The 13,330-nt window shown below is 38.2% G+C and overlaps 1 pseudogene; it reads right to left on the bottom strand.

The window, feature by feature from the left end:
• Positions 1-9,754: 9,754 nt before the first annotated feature.
• LOC128564546 (replication factor C subunit 1-like) lies at positions 9,755-13,101 on the bottom strand (annotated as a pseudogene).
• Between the last annotated feature and the right edge of the window lie 229 nt (positions 13,102-13,330).

The raw sequence follows: 13,330 nt of genomic DNA on the forward strand, positions 1-13,330 counted from the left end.
AACATTTTTTCAAGTTACCAGTAACTACCGTATTTTCAAATTGAAACATTTATATTTTACTTTTGGTAGAACTCTAAGCAGCTTTGACTAAATCATCATTTCCACCTTATTGAAACACTTTAATGTATTGGCTAAATGACCTCATTAAAATCACAAAGACTTAGTTTCTCATTTATAAGTGAGAGTAATTACCTTCCAGGATTATTATAATGATGTAATGAGGTGATACATATATAAGACATCTACCAGTGGCTGGCTTTAAGGATGGACTCAATGAAGAGAAACAGATGTAACGATAATTAATTCCATAAGTATTCTAATCTTGTCTCTAGGTCATATCTATTCTTTATAAGAGTTAAGTTAGTAATAAGGATTCCTATTTTACATACTATTTTAAGCCCAAGTCTTACTATAAGCATAGTAAAATATCTGAAACATGGCAACAGTCTGGTAAATAATTGTTAAAAGAATTTATAAATTCTATTGTTGACTCAACTTATTTTTTTAACAAAGAAGCAAACTAATTAATTCATACCTGTCTCTCCCATAACAAGTAGAAAATTTGCTGTCTTTTCACCCTATGCAGCATATAGCTTTACTCTTGTCAATATGTTTCAAAATATCTTTCAGCATTTACCTGATAGATGATATTGAAGGTTGAATTTCTTCAGACAGGGTAGCAGCAACTTAGAGCTTAAGAGGCAGTAATGAAGTCCTAAATTACTTCCATAAGCCTCTATATTTAAACTGTGCTAGTTCAAAACCCATACTTTATTTCTTATGGACTAATTTGTTATATTAGAATTTTAATTACAGAAACATTCTTAAATTGTTCATTCCTATATAGATATACTTTCCAAAGAGGAAAAATACTAAATCTATATATATCAAATTTCAATATGTTCCTTTATTGACATACTCAAAGCACAATGATTTTTTCAATTTACCTAAAATTATACATTTATAATGGTTTATATTACCCATGAGGAACGTCTATTCTAATTCCAGTGTGCCTGAGTTATGAATATGAAGTCTTTTGTGAACTTTGTTATCTCCTATGAAAGGTAGCTTCTATAAACTCAACCTATTACAAAAAGTTATGCCTGTATTTCCTCATCCCTTTCAACCAACTAAATATGTTCACACTAATGCTGAAACAGAAAATTAGTTCTACAGTTACATGATCATCATATGCTAATTGTTTCTTATGAAGTGATAACCCTAGACAAGGAAAGAACAGAAAGAAAATTTAGTGGTTTAAAATACAACATATGTATTTTTTTACAATAATCAATCTGCATCTTATTTCATCTCCAGGCCTAGTTCCTCTTTAAAGGTTTGGCAAAATTCTAATGTGAAGCCATCTGGTCCCTGATTTTACTTTTGGGGGAGATTTTATATAGTTGATGCTATTTCAGAATTTGATATAGACCTATTCAACATTTCCACTTCTTTGTGGCTAAGTCTAGGAAGGTGACATGCTTCCAAGTATTGGTCTATTTCCTTCAGATTTTCATATTTCTGAGAATAGAATTTTTTGTAATATTATTAAGAATTTTTTGAATTACTGAGGAGTCTGTTGTCATTTCACCTCTGTATTTTCTGATTGATGAAATCAGGGACTTTCCTGGTAAGCCAAAGGTTTATCTACTTTATTGACCTTCAAAAAACCAAATTTTGATTCACTGATCTGTGGTATAATTCTTTTGTTTTTGATTTCATTTAATTCTGCTCTAATTTTGGTTATTTCCTTTCTTCTGCTGGTTTGGGGTTGGAATGTTCTTCCTTTTCCAGTTGCTTGAGATGTCCCATTAAGTTGTTAACTTCTTCTTTTTCCATTCTCTTGAGGAAAGATTGCAACACCATAACTTTCCCTCTTAGCACTGCCTTTGTGGTATCCCAGAGGTTCTTGTAATTTGTGTCTTCATAATCATTTTGTTCCAAAAATTTGGCAATTTCCTTCTGAATCTCATGTATGATCCAACTGTCATTCTGCATAAGGTTATTTAGTTTGCATGTTTTTGTATGAGTATGCAGATTCCTGTTGTTACTGACTTCATCTTTTATTCCATCATGGTCCGAGAAGATGCAAGAAGTAATTTCTATTCTTTTAAATTTGCTGAGGTTAGACTTGTGACATAAGATATGATCAATTTTGGGGGATGTTACATGGGCTAATGAGAAGAATGTGTATTCAGTTTTGTTAGGATGAAATAGTCTGTAGATGTCTATTAAATCCAATTGCTGAGTGGTTATGTTTAAGTCTAAAATTTATTTGCTTAGTTTCTTATTGGAGAATCTATCCAACACTGCCAAAGGAGTGTTAAAATATCCAACCATTATGGTGCTAGAGGATATTAAGTTGCTCATGTCTGTTAAGGTAAGGTCTCTCATAAATTGAAGAGCATTCTAGTTGGGCACATAAATGTTAATAATTGAAATCTCATCATGTTGAGTTTTTCCTTTAACAAATATGAAGTGACCATTCTTATCTTTCCTTACTTTTGTTGGTTTAAAGCCTATTGTATCTGTGAATAAAATTGCAACACCTGTTTTTTTTTTCTAATTTCCATTTGCCTGAATTATAGATGTCCATCCCTTCGCCCTGAGTCTATATTTATCTTTTAAGATAAGATGAGATTCTTGTATGCAGCAGATGTCTGGCCTGAGTTTTTGTATTCAGTCAGCCAACCTGTTCCTCTTTGGAGGACAATTTAAGCCATTCACATTAATTAAGAGTATTAATAAGCCTGGTAGTATTTTGAGTGTCAAGTTTTTCGAAAGTCCACTGTACATTTTTAATCCTTTTGCCACTGTTGAACTTGGGATTTGATCATGAGTTTCTGAGTGAGTTTACTTTGGTGGTAGAGCATTGTGCTGGTTATTATTGAGGATGGGTCTGAAAATATCCTGGAGATCTGGTTTAGTTATGTAAATTTCTTCATGATGTAAATGCCATTAAAGCATTTAATTCCTCCATTATAAATGAAATTCAGTTTAGCTGGATACAGGATCTTGGGTTGAAAGTTATTTTGTTTTGGCCGGGCATGGTGGCTCACGCCTGTAGTCCCAGCGCTGTGGGAGGCCGAGGCGGGTGGATTGCCTGAGCTCAGAGGTTCAAAACCCATATGAGCAGCAGTCAGCAAGAGTAAGACCCTGTCTCTACCAACAACATCAAAAACAGCCAGCACCGCAGGAGAAAGAAGAAAATCAACAAAAAAGGAGTACTTCAAACAAACATGAACAAGCACACTGAAATTAAAAATTAAAAAAAAAAAAAAAGAAAGTTATTTTGTTTTAGGAGGTTGAAGGTTGATGACCATCCTCTTCTGGCATGAAAAGTTTCAGCGGAGTGATCTGCAGCCATTCTAATATTCTTCCCCTTGTAGGTTATAATTTTCTTACGTCTGGCTGCTTGCAGAATTTTCTCCTTCATATTAACTTTGGCGAAGTTAATTATAATGTGCCCGGGGTTCTGAAACTGTCTGCTGTCTGAATTTCAGTATCTCTTGCCATGTTTGGGAAGTTCTCCTCAATTATCTGTTGGAGTACAGCATTTGTGCCTTTTGGAACAGCCTCGTCACCTACAGGAATTTCTATAAGATGAATGTTTGCTTTTTTTTTGGAATTATCCCACAGCTCTTTGAGGGAATGATCTGGTTGCTCTCCACCTCTCTTCCTCTTTGATCATTTGGGAGTATTCAAAAGCTTTGTCTTCAATGTCAGAAATCCTTTCTTCTGCCTGTTCCATTCTGTTACTGAGCAATATACTGCATTTCTCATATCTTGGAGGGCTGCAAATTCTTTTCTTAATGTGTCAGAATCTTTGGTGATTTTGTTTTTGAATTCATTGAATTCTTGAGACAACTTCTGAATTATTCCTAGAATTTCTAATTCCAACTTTAGGTCCATTCTGTTAATCTTATTTGCAATCAGATTCTGAATTTGATTTCTGACATCTCAGCCATTTATTTCTGAATGGAATCTTCTGTTGTGTCTCCTTTGTCATTCCTTTGGTGAGTTGATCTACTCTGATTATTCATGTTGCCAGTTTTTCCACTGATGCCTCCACATGATTATTTTTCACCATTTGACTAGAAGAGCAGATAAGGTGATATTGGATTGGTGGCTCCTGGAGTTGTGATTAACCAGCACTTTGCCAAAGAACTGGGACTGGTGACTGCAGCTTTTCCCCTTTGCAAAGGACCTGTACAATACTACAGCCTGAGACTCTGGGGACCTGCTTGGTGTGGTGAAGCTAGGTGGCTCTGTCTTGTATTTAGCTGGTCTCTGCCCAATCCTAGTGAATCAGTGACTCTGGGTTGAAGTCTCAGCTGTAGAGAAATACAAGCAATATGACACCTCACCCCCCAGTGGCAACAACTCTAAAAGGAAAATCAAACCTTTCCACTACAACACAACCAGTGTACCACCTTGGAGGGTCCTCGGGTGATTGGCCCAGGTCAAGCATTCCAAACCAATTGTCTTAGTCATCACCAATTCTCAAGTGGGAGAGTTTAAAAGTTCTCCAGGAAGTAGATAGCAGGTGTCTACTGGCAGTTCAAATGTGGCTCACTGCAGTGTTCCCTGGAGTCAGAAAGGCCCACTCAATAGAAGAGTTGGACCAGGGGGACTGGTGACTCTTTCCCCAACTTGCACTTCCTTCATCCCCATCACTGGTAACCCCATGGTGCTGTGGCCCAGTTCTCTCCAATAAGCAAATGTGCCAGGGCTTTTCACCTGACAGAGTCAAAGGAAAGTCAATGCCTCCTTGGCTCAAGCACCACCCTCTACCACCAGCTAGCAGGGGCACCTGAAGCCTGCCTGCCTCAAGTACTCAATGGTAGCTGGGGAGTGTTCTAGCTGAGCTCAGTGCAAACTTGAGGATAACAAAAATGCAAATTATTTTCTTCCTCAGCCACTGTGCCTTTGCCCCAGCCCTCTGCAGCTCTGGTATCCCTATAGGGCGAGGTCTGGCTCCCACTGGCAGTACTCAGACTTGGAGAGGTGTCTCTTCAAAACTGGACCCCAGGAGGATCACTCTACTGTCGCTGAAGCTTTGTGGGAGGTGCCTCTGCATGGCTTCTGCCCGCCACTGATTTGCACTTTTGCAGAGCCAAGCCCAATAGCCTCCTCACTTTGTCTGTCTCCACCACTACTGGGCTCACTGATACAGCATAGCTTCACTACCATGGCCCTTGTAGTGCCTGGTCCTAGCAATAAATCACAGACATTGCAGTCTCTGCAGGGATTAGGTTTCTGGACTGCCAGGCAAATGGGGAAGGGAGGACTGGGAGTTCAAAATGGCAGGGAAAACGTTTTTTCAACTTTCATATTTGGCAAAAGAATGCCCAGGCTTACAGCAGGGTCCCTCTGGGGAGTAGTCCCCACTTCCAGGATCTCTGTCCCGTAACGTGAGACAAGAGGTCCTCAGTTCACTGCTCATCCCACAGTGAGCAAAAAAAAAAAAATTCTCTTGAGGGAATGGGCAGACCGTCTTTTTCTTTGGGATTAGTTTTGTACTTGAAAGTTGTTTCATTGGAGTCACAGCTTGCCTCAGCAGAGGTGACATGCAGTTATCACTCTTCTCTTTCAGTTCAGCTCCCCATCTTTAGCTTTATTCGTTACTTTCTGGTCATTTATCCTTCCTGCTGGATGGGAGCTTCTGTTGAAAGCTGGCTTCTTCCCCTCTCAGCCCCAACTTGTAAATTTTATTTCTGTTCCTGACTCTAGTCAACCGACTGCTTCTCATCTCTTCTTGGATTTCTAATAGGACCAGTTGACTTAAAATGTCCCAGAATATATGATTGTTTCCCTATTTCTTGATTTATACCTGCTACACTAAGGATTCATATCTCATTAAGTTGCAACACCAGCCATCCAATTACTCAGGCCAAGGTAGTCAATTTCTCTTTTTTTCTACTAGTACTCTTCTTCTCAATAAATAGAACCAACATTTACTCAGTAAATTCAGCCCCATTGAACTGTTTCTTTTAAAGTATCCTAAATTAGTGTCCTTGCTTCCATTTTTGTATGTTCCCATAAGCTCTACTAATTCCTAAAGGGGAGAGTCTTCACTCTTTCTGATCTATTATTCTATTTGTTATAATTTCTTATATCTTTGTTCTTTCTTGATAATATAAATTCATTTTCATCTCAGTGTATTTGCTATTCACTGTGTTAAAAACACTTGTTCAATAGATTCACTGCCAATCTCAAAGACAATGGGAGCTTAAGTCAGAATGAAACTCAAGTCATTGTGTTTGTTACAGAGATCTCTTGCCTGATGTCAGAGTTGATTTACAGTGTGATACAAACTCACTTATTGTTGACTTCTCTTTCTGTTGACTAGTATAAGTTTACACATTTCAACCATTCTGATCTATGTGACATGATTTGATTTACACTGATATGGCTCCCACTTTCATTTCATTAAAGTCTCTACTCAAATATTACCTCATGGTAAAGCCTTCCCAGAAAGTGTCATATAAAATGTATACTTTATCTATCCCTTTTCTCAAATTTATTTGTCTTAATTGTGTTTAGCAAATGAACAAACCATCTTCAACCACACAACTTACTATTTGCATAGCACACTTTACTAGTCCAGTGTCTTCATTAATCTGATTTTGCTATTATAGAACACACTTATTTTAGAGAACGAAAGTTTGAAATAATTTTATAGTTTGTTTCGCCAACTTTCTGAAAGCCTGATTTAAAAGAAAATTCCATACCTATCTTTTAATTGGATAATATCAAATTCCTATTCCACTTGAGAACCATTGCCTCAAAACCCCCTCCTTTCTCTGTTTGTCAAGTCTAAAACCTTATATTAAAGATAATATACAATCTTGAGCAAGCACTCACATTGAATTGCTGACTTTAAATGAGAAACTAAAAAAAAAAAAGTAAGTCCTGATCTAACAGTGTATATTCCTTGTTCTCTTTCTTCTAAGAGACTATTAGAATTTTACCAAGGTACTGAAGTGTTACCCATAGTAAACAATAAATTCAGTTTTATCTATCGGTTTCTCAGCATTCTTTTGTGAGACCCAGAATTAAAGATTTTTATACTCACTGATTCAATGATTAAAATGTCATGGACTTTATCACATATTTTGAATAATATATCACATATATGCTATTACTTATCATACATTCTGTTATACATCTTTGCAAATATATATATATATATACATATACACTAAACATAATATATTTTTTATAAACTTTTTCATTTTTCACCTTGGAATATAAGCTTGAAAATATTGAAATGACAGTTAACAAATGCCAAATATGGATTGTAAGGAAGCTTAATGAAATCCAAGAGAAAATGTAAAACCAATCCAAAGAAACTTTAAAAAAACTTAGATAATAAATGAAAAATTCAAAAAATAATAGACATATTCAAATAAAACCAAATAGAACTTCTGTAAATGGAAAATTCATTTAAGGAAACACAAAACACAGTGGAAAGGTTTAAGAATATATTAGGAAAGGCAGAAGAAGAATATCATAGTTGAAGAAAATCTTGTGAATAAAATCAATTTGTCAAAAATAAAGGAGAGAGAATTAAAAGAAATGAACAAAGCCTACAATAAATGTGAAATAATGTAAAACAGCTAAATATAAGAATGATAGGCATCCCTGAGAGGGAAGAAGAAAACATCCAAGGGCCAGAAATCTATTTGAGGGAATAATGGAGGACATCTTCCCTGGGCTTATAACAGATTTATATATCCAGGTATAAGAAGTTCAATGAATACCCAAGAGAGTCATTGCAAAGAATTGATCACCAAGATACATACTCATCAGACTGGCTATAGCTAATGGGAAGGAGAAACTCCCGAGGGTCGTAAGGTGAAAATGTCAAGTCACTTAAAAAGGAAAATCCATAGGGCTAATTGCAACTTTCAACTGAGACCTTACACACCAGAAGGGGCCCTCATCTTCAGTCTTTTCAAACAGAACAACTGCCAGCATGGAATTTTGTATTCTGCAAAACTAAGTTTCATATTTGAAGGAGAAATAAAGATTTCCCCAGAGAAGCAAACATTGTGGGAATTTGTGAAGACCAGACATGCTCTGCAGGAAATACACTAAGCCACATTATGCATGGATCAGCACAATATATACCTACCAGTGCAAAAGCTAAAGCTCAGAGCTCCTATAAAGCAGTATCTCAAGAAATAAAACAAATAAATAAGGTAGTACCCAACATGATAAATAAAACAGCTTCCCACATAGTAATTCTATAAATTGACATGAATGGTTTGAATGTCCCACTCAAGAGAAATAGGCTGGCTTAATGTATGAAAAAAAAAAAAAAAAACACAGCCAGCCCAAATATCTGCTGTCCAGGAGACACATCTAACCTGTAAGAACTCATACAGACTCCAGGTGAAGTGATGGAAAAAAATATTCCATGTAATTGGAAACCAAAAGAAGCAGGTTCTTCTGGACAAATGGGGGTGCTATTGAATAATCACAAAAAAAGAGACATGACTTGTCCATAAGTGACATATGAACTGTCTCCTCTCCAGCTGCAAACATTTTCTGGCAAAATCAAACAGGCACAGTTTGATATCCTTTTGGCCCTATGAGAATCAGCTTTTGTCTGGTTATAGGTTAATGCCTTATTTCCTGCACACCACATACTCAGATTGTATAAAACCTGTCTGATATCTTGATTGGCTCCCAAACTTATTTCATTCATAGCTGGAGGGGATATTTTTAAACTGTCTTTGAGTGCAATAGATGTCATAACACCCTTAATCTGTTCAACCCGAGGTCTTTGAAAATGAAGATCAAAACAAACATGAACCAAAGAGCAGATCCGGGGATGATTTCTGCACATACATATAATGGGAATTTTAGTATGTTTTATGAGGCCAATTACTTTCCTGAATTCATCCCCTGTCCTCCTTGCCTGCCATGCCATCCACCTCATCCATGATGAGGGCTGGGAGGCCTGAAAAAACGCCTTCAATGATGGTATTATCCAGTGACTCAGCCACAACTGCCTTCAATCTGTTCTTACTCCAAGTATCACTTCCCTTCAGTTCCACACAGGTGTATCCCAATTCCTGACACACCAGAGAAGCTATGGTGATTTTTCCAACACCTGGAGGGCCTGAGTACTGTTGCTTTAAAGGTAGAGCCATCATCTTTGCCAGGGAATTTACCATACTTGGTTGCGTGTTTGTTATCTTCCAAAGAACTCTTGTTCAGTTTTGAAGCCAGCGTAGGAGTTTGTTGGCACAGCTCTGATGACCTTATTGTCCAATGATGGTCTTAAGTGAGGTTGGCTTCTATTTATCTTTCCAGAGAAAATTTTCTGCTTTGTTTTCACTGCTGTCATCAGCCAAATTCCGAGCCTTGTTGTCACCATTTAGCTCCTCAGCCACCTGCTCCTTGAAGTCCAGGTCTCTCCTAAACTCACTTGTTTCCTTTTGTTCTGACATTACGGAAATGTCCCTTTCTGGCGTCAGCTTCCTCTTTTAGATTCTGATTCCCTTTTCATTGAACTAATTTTTCTTTTTCTTTGTTCATTTTTTGGGGTGTTTTCAAGTTAGGTCCCACTTGAAAGCTTGTTACACCTTTTATTGGCCTTTTCTTTCTTTGTCTCAGCTTCAGCTGCTGTTTCCTAGTTGGACTTCTTGCCTGGCATAGTTCAGATCCGATTCAGCAGGCCGTCCTCATCAATAATTTTTGTCCCCAAGGCTACTGCTTACCACTCTTGGACTTTCCACTGTCATGGCCTATGGTTTTCTTGCTGACATTTCCTGTTACTTTTCCCCCTATCACGTTCAATTAGTGACTTGGCTTCATCTCTTTCAATGGACTCCAGCATGCCTGTGATTACAAATATGAGGCCTTCCAAGCAATTTTCAGCTACCTTTGGTATTTCTTTGGAGCCCAGGGTTTTGGGACCTTCTCAATTTAAATAACTTTGATAAGCTTGATAATTACTATGTTTCTTTTCAGCATTTTCAATATTTACAAACTCTTTTTTAGCTGGAGAACTTAAAAACTCCTTTCTTAGGAGTTTTCATCTGTCCTTTTAATTCAACACCATTTTCTTTTCTTTTTGACGTCCAGGCACTGTTTCTTTATAAGAGTTCTTTTTCTTATTCGTAAGGGACAGCTTAGAACTGGCCCTTGGAGAAAAGGACTCCTGTTTTGTGAGTTGATGGCTTAGAATGTTGCTGCGCTTCTCTTAAACTTTTACATTTAGTTTGCTTCTTAGAACTGTAGCTCTTTCTTTCATCTGAAAATCATTCCTTTCTTACTTTATGAAGATATTATGTTTTTCTGCTTTACTTAAACTGACTTGGACAGATGAAAACATCTCTCCCTCTTCTGTATCCCTTCGAGCCTTATAGACTTGGTTTCTTCATCTAACATGGCTAATGTTCTGGCAAACTCTTCCTCATCATGCAGTTGCCTCTGCAGCTCTGCATCTTCATCAAGCTGCAGCAGCTTGGCAAACTTCATCATTTAATCCAGGATCATCTGCGTTTTCTGAAGGCTCTTTTCTTTTGCTTGCCACCATCTTCTTATCTGATCTTTAGACACTTCTAGTTCCAAAATAATCAAGCACTGATGTAGGTGTCAGTTTTATTGGTGATAAAGGGTTATTCTTGGTCTCAGTGTTTTCTTCATTCCTTTTCATGTTTGGTGCTCCAAGGTAACTATTTGTAGATCCTCCATTCTCTTTTGACTTAGAGGCTGTCTTTTTACAGATTAAAGTTGTCACCTTCATCTGTTTCTAAAACATATGTAACAGGATCCTGCCATAAAATTCTGCCAAGTTTAGGAGACAATGGCGATTTTTCTGATTGTTTTTTTTTTGGTATCTTTTACTTGTCTTGTCTCCTCTGATTCTGATTCTGAATCACAGATGATCCTCTTTTTCTTGTTTGGTTGCTTCTGTTTGGAGGCATCCCCTTTCAAGAACTATTTATCTTGATTTCCTTTATTTCTTTCATTGTTTTTAATGTTTCTTCAGTAGACTTTGTTTTCTCCTTCTTCTTTACTATTTCACTTACAAGTTTCTTTTCACCTGGTATAACTCCAAAGAATTTCCTGATGTCATCTTTCCAGGACAATCTCTAGCTTGAGCAGCCGTCTTGGGTGTAAACATCTAAGAGGCAGAGATCAGCAATTTGGCAACCTCCATAGTTCTCTTCTGAGTTCTAGGCATAACTATAAAATTGGAGCTTGGAGCCTGTAGCTCAAGTGGCTAAGGCACCAGCCACATACACCAGAGCTGGCGGGTTCAAATCCAGCCTGGGCCTGCCAAACAGTGACAACTACAACCAAAAAATAGCTGGGCGTTGTAGCAGGCACCTGTAGTCTCAGCTACTTGGGAGGCTGAGGCAAGAGTATTGCGTAAGCCCAGGAGTTGGGAGTTGCTGTGAGCTGTGATGCCACAGCACTCTACTGAGGGTGACAGCTTGAGGCTCTATCTCAAAAAAAAACAAAACAAACAAAAAAACACTATAAAATTTGCTGCTTGAGAAATCCAGGTAGAAACACCAGAGACAATTCAAATTGCTGGCACAGACTGGCTTCATAAGCAAAGGACCCGTGCAGTAACAAAGGTACCCACATTCACAAAAACATTTTTACTTTGCACTGTATCCACCATTTACCCAAGACGTCCTGCTGTAGGAGATTTGTTATATGCTTTAAAACTTTGACTTAAATATAGTGCTTTTCCCGCTCCATCGCAATATTTGGGTCGAGGAACAAAGGTTAAGGAGGGAAGAAACTTTCTCCTTGTGACATTCTGGCAAAATTTTGCTTACATTTCAGAGGTCTTAAAAAATAAAGTTCTTCCATCAGACAATGTAACAACTGTTTATTTTAATTGATTCTTCATGGTGCCACCTTTTTAATATGTATTCATTATGCCACTAAAATAGAAGAGATCAAGGAAGGATTCCCTGTTGTCTCAGATCATTTACCAAGGTTATTAAGTGGACATCGAGGTTGATGCTACACAATGAGAAATGCATTCTATCCAAAATGTAATGAGACTCTCTAGAGGATGTCCCAGGACTATCTTGCTCACTTATTAAAGCTATTTTTGTTATTGTTTTATAATATAAATATTGTTGGGAGCCAACCTCCTGGAAGGCAAGTCCACCAGTTTGAGGAAATGTACTCCAGTCAAGGACAGAGCGCAAACCTGGCCTCAGCGGTTTTCCTGTTATGGCTGGTTTCTGAACCAGATTAAATTGGATCCATGCCCCTTTGATCACAACAGACTGCTGAGGATGCTATTTTGCCCCTAGGCTGTTTTTATTCAAGTTATACAATTATGACAAGATCGTGCCTTCAAGCTACTGTATATAAAGCTGTTCAACAAAGCTGAGATTGCTATTCCTATTGAGGAAAGCCCTCCTGACCCTGCTGTTTTTCATCTTTCCTTTTCCATCCCATGCAGTCTACTCCCAGGGTCTCTAATAACCTTTGCCAGGCAGGTTCCTGGCAGGTGGAGCCTCAAACAGGGACCTGAGGAATACTGACCCTGCAGGATACCCCAAAAGAGTTGTTTTGCAGTGCTATGGCTGACTCACAGCTGAGTCCCTAATGTAAAGAAGGTTAAATACTTCTGTAAATTTAGGTATATTAAGGGAATGCATTGTTCGTCAGGAGTAAAGCATGGGACAGTTTGGGTCAAAGGACCATGGTTTGTATTTGCAAGTGTTAAAGTCTACTGTCACAGCTCAGGAACCTGGGTTCAGATTCATCAATTGGAGCATTTTTTTGCAGCTTGTGCAGGAGGTGTGACCTTGGTTCCCTGAGGAGGGAACTGTAAATCAGGATACATGGGCTCAAGTTAGATCCCACTTGAAAGCTTATTACACTGCTCAAGGACCCAATGGGATCCCCATCAAAACTTTCACCATCTATAATTTGGTGAAGGATTGCCTTGACCTGAAACCTGACGTTGAGCACATGAGTCCCCTCCAGCGCACTGCCTCTGTGCCCATTCTCAATTGTTGGGATGCCCCTGATTTTCTCCTTAAAGAATATCCTCTGTCCCCAGAGCAACTGCAACAGCTTGAGGAGGACACTGCTTGATATCATGACGAAGAAGAGCAGCCTCCCAGGGACAAAAATTATAGTGATGATTTTGAGAGAGTACCTACTAAAGACTCGATTAAAGCTTTTGCAGCCTTACAGGCTGCCTTTAAGAAAAAGGAGTGGACCCGCCACCCTCGGTATATGGGGCCAGCGCCTTACCGACTGAGCCACAGGCGCCCCGGCTGAACTGCAACCAAAAAATAGCCGGGCGTTGTGGCGGGCACCTGTAGTC

The sequence above is a fragment of the Nycticebus coucang genome, chromosome 14, assembly GCF_027406575.1.
Source record: "Nycticebus coucang isolate mNycCou1 chromosome 14, mNycCou1.pri, whole genome shotgun sequence".
Lineage (NCBI taxonomy): Eukaryota > Metazoa > Chordata > Mammalia > Primates > Lorisidae > Nycticebus > Nycticebus coucang.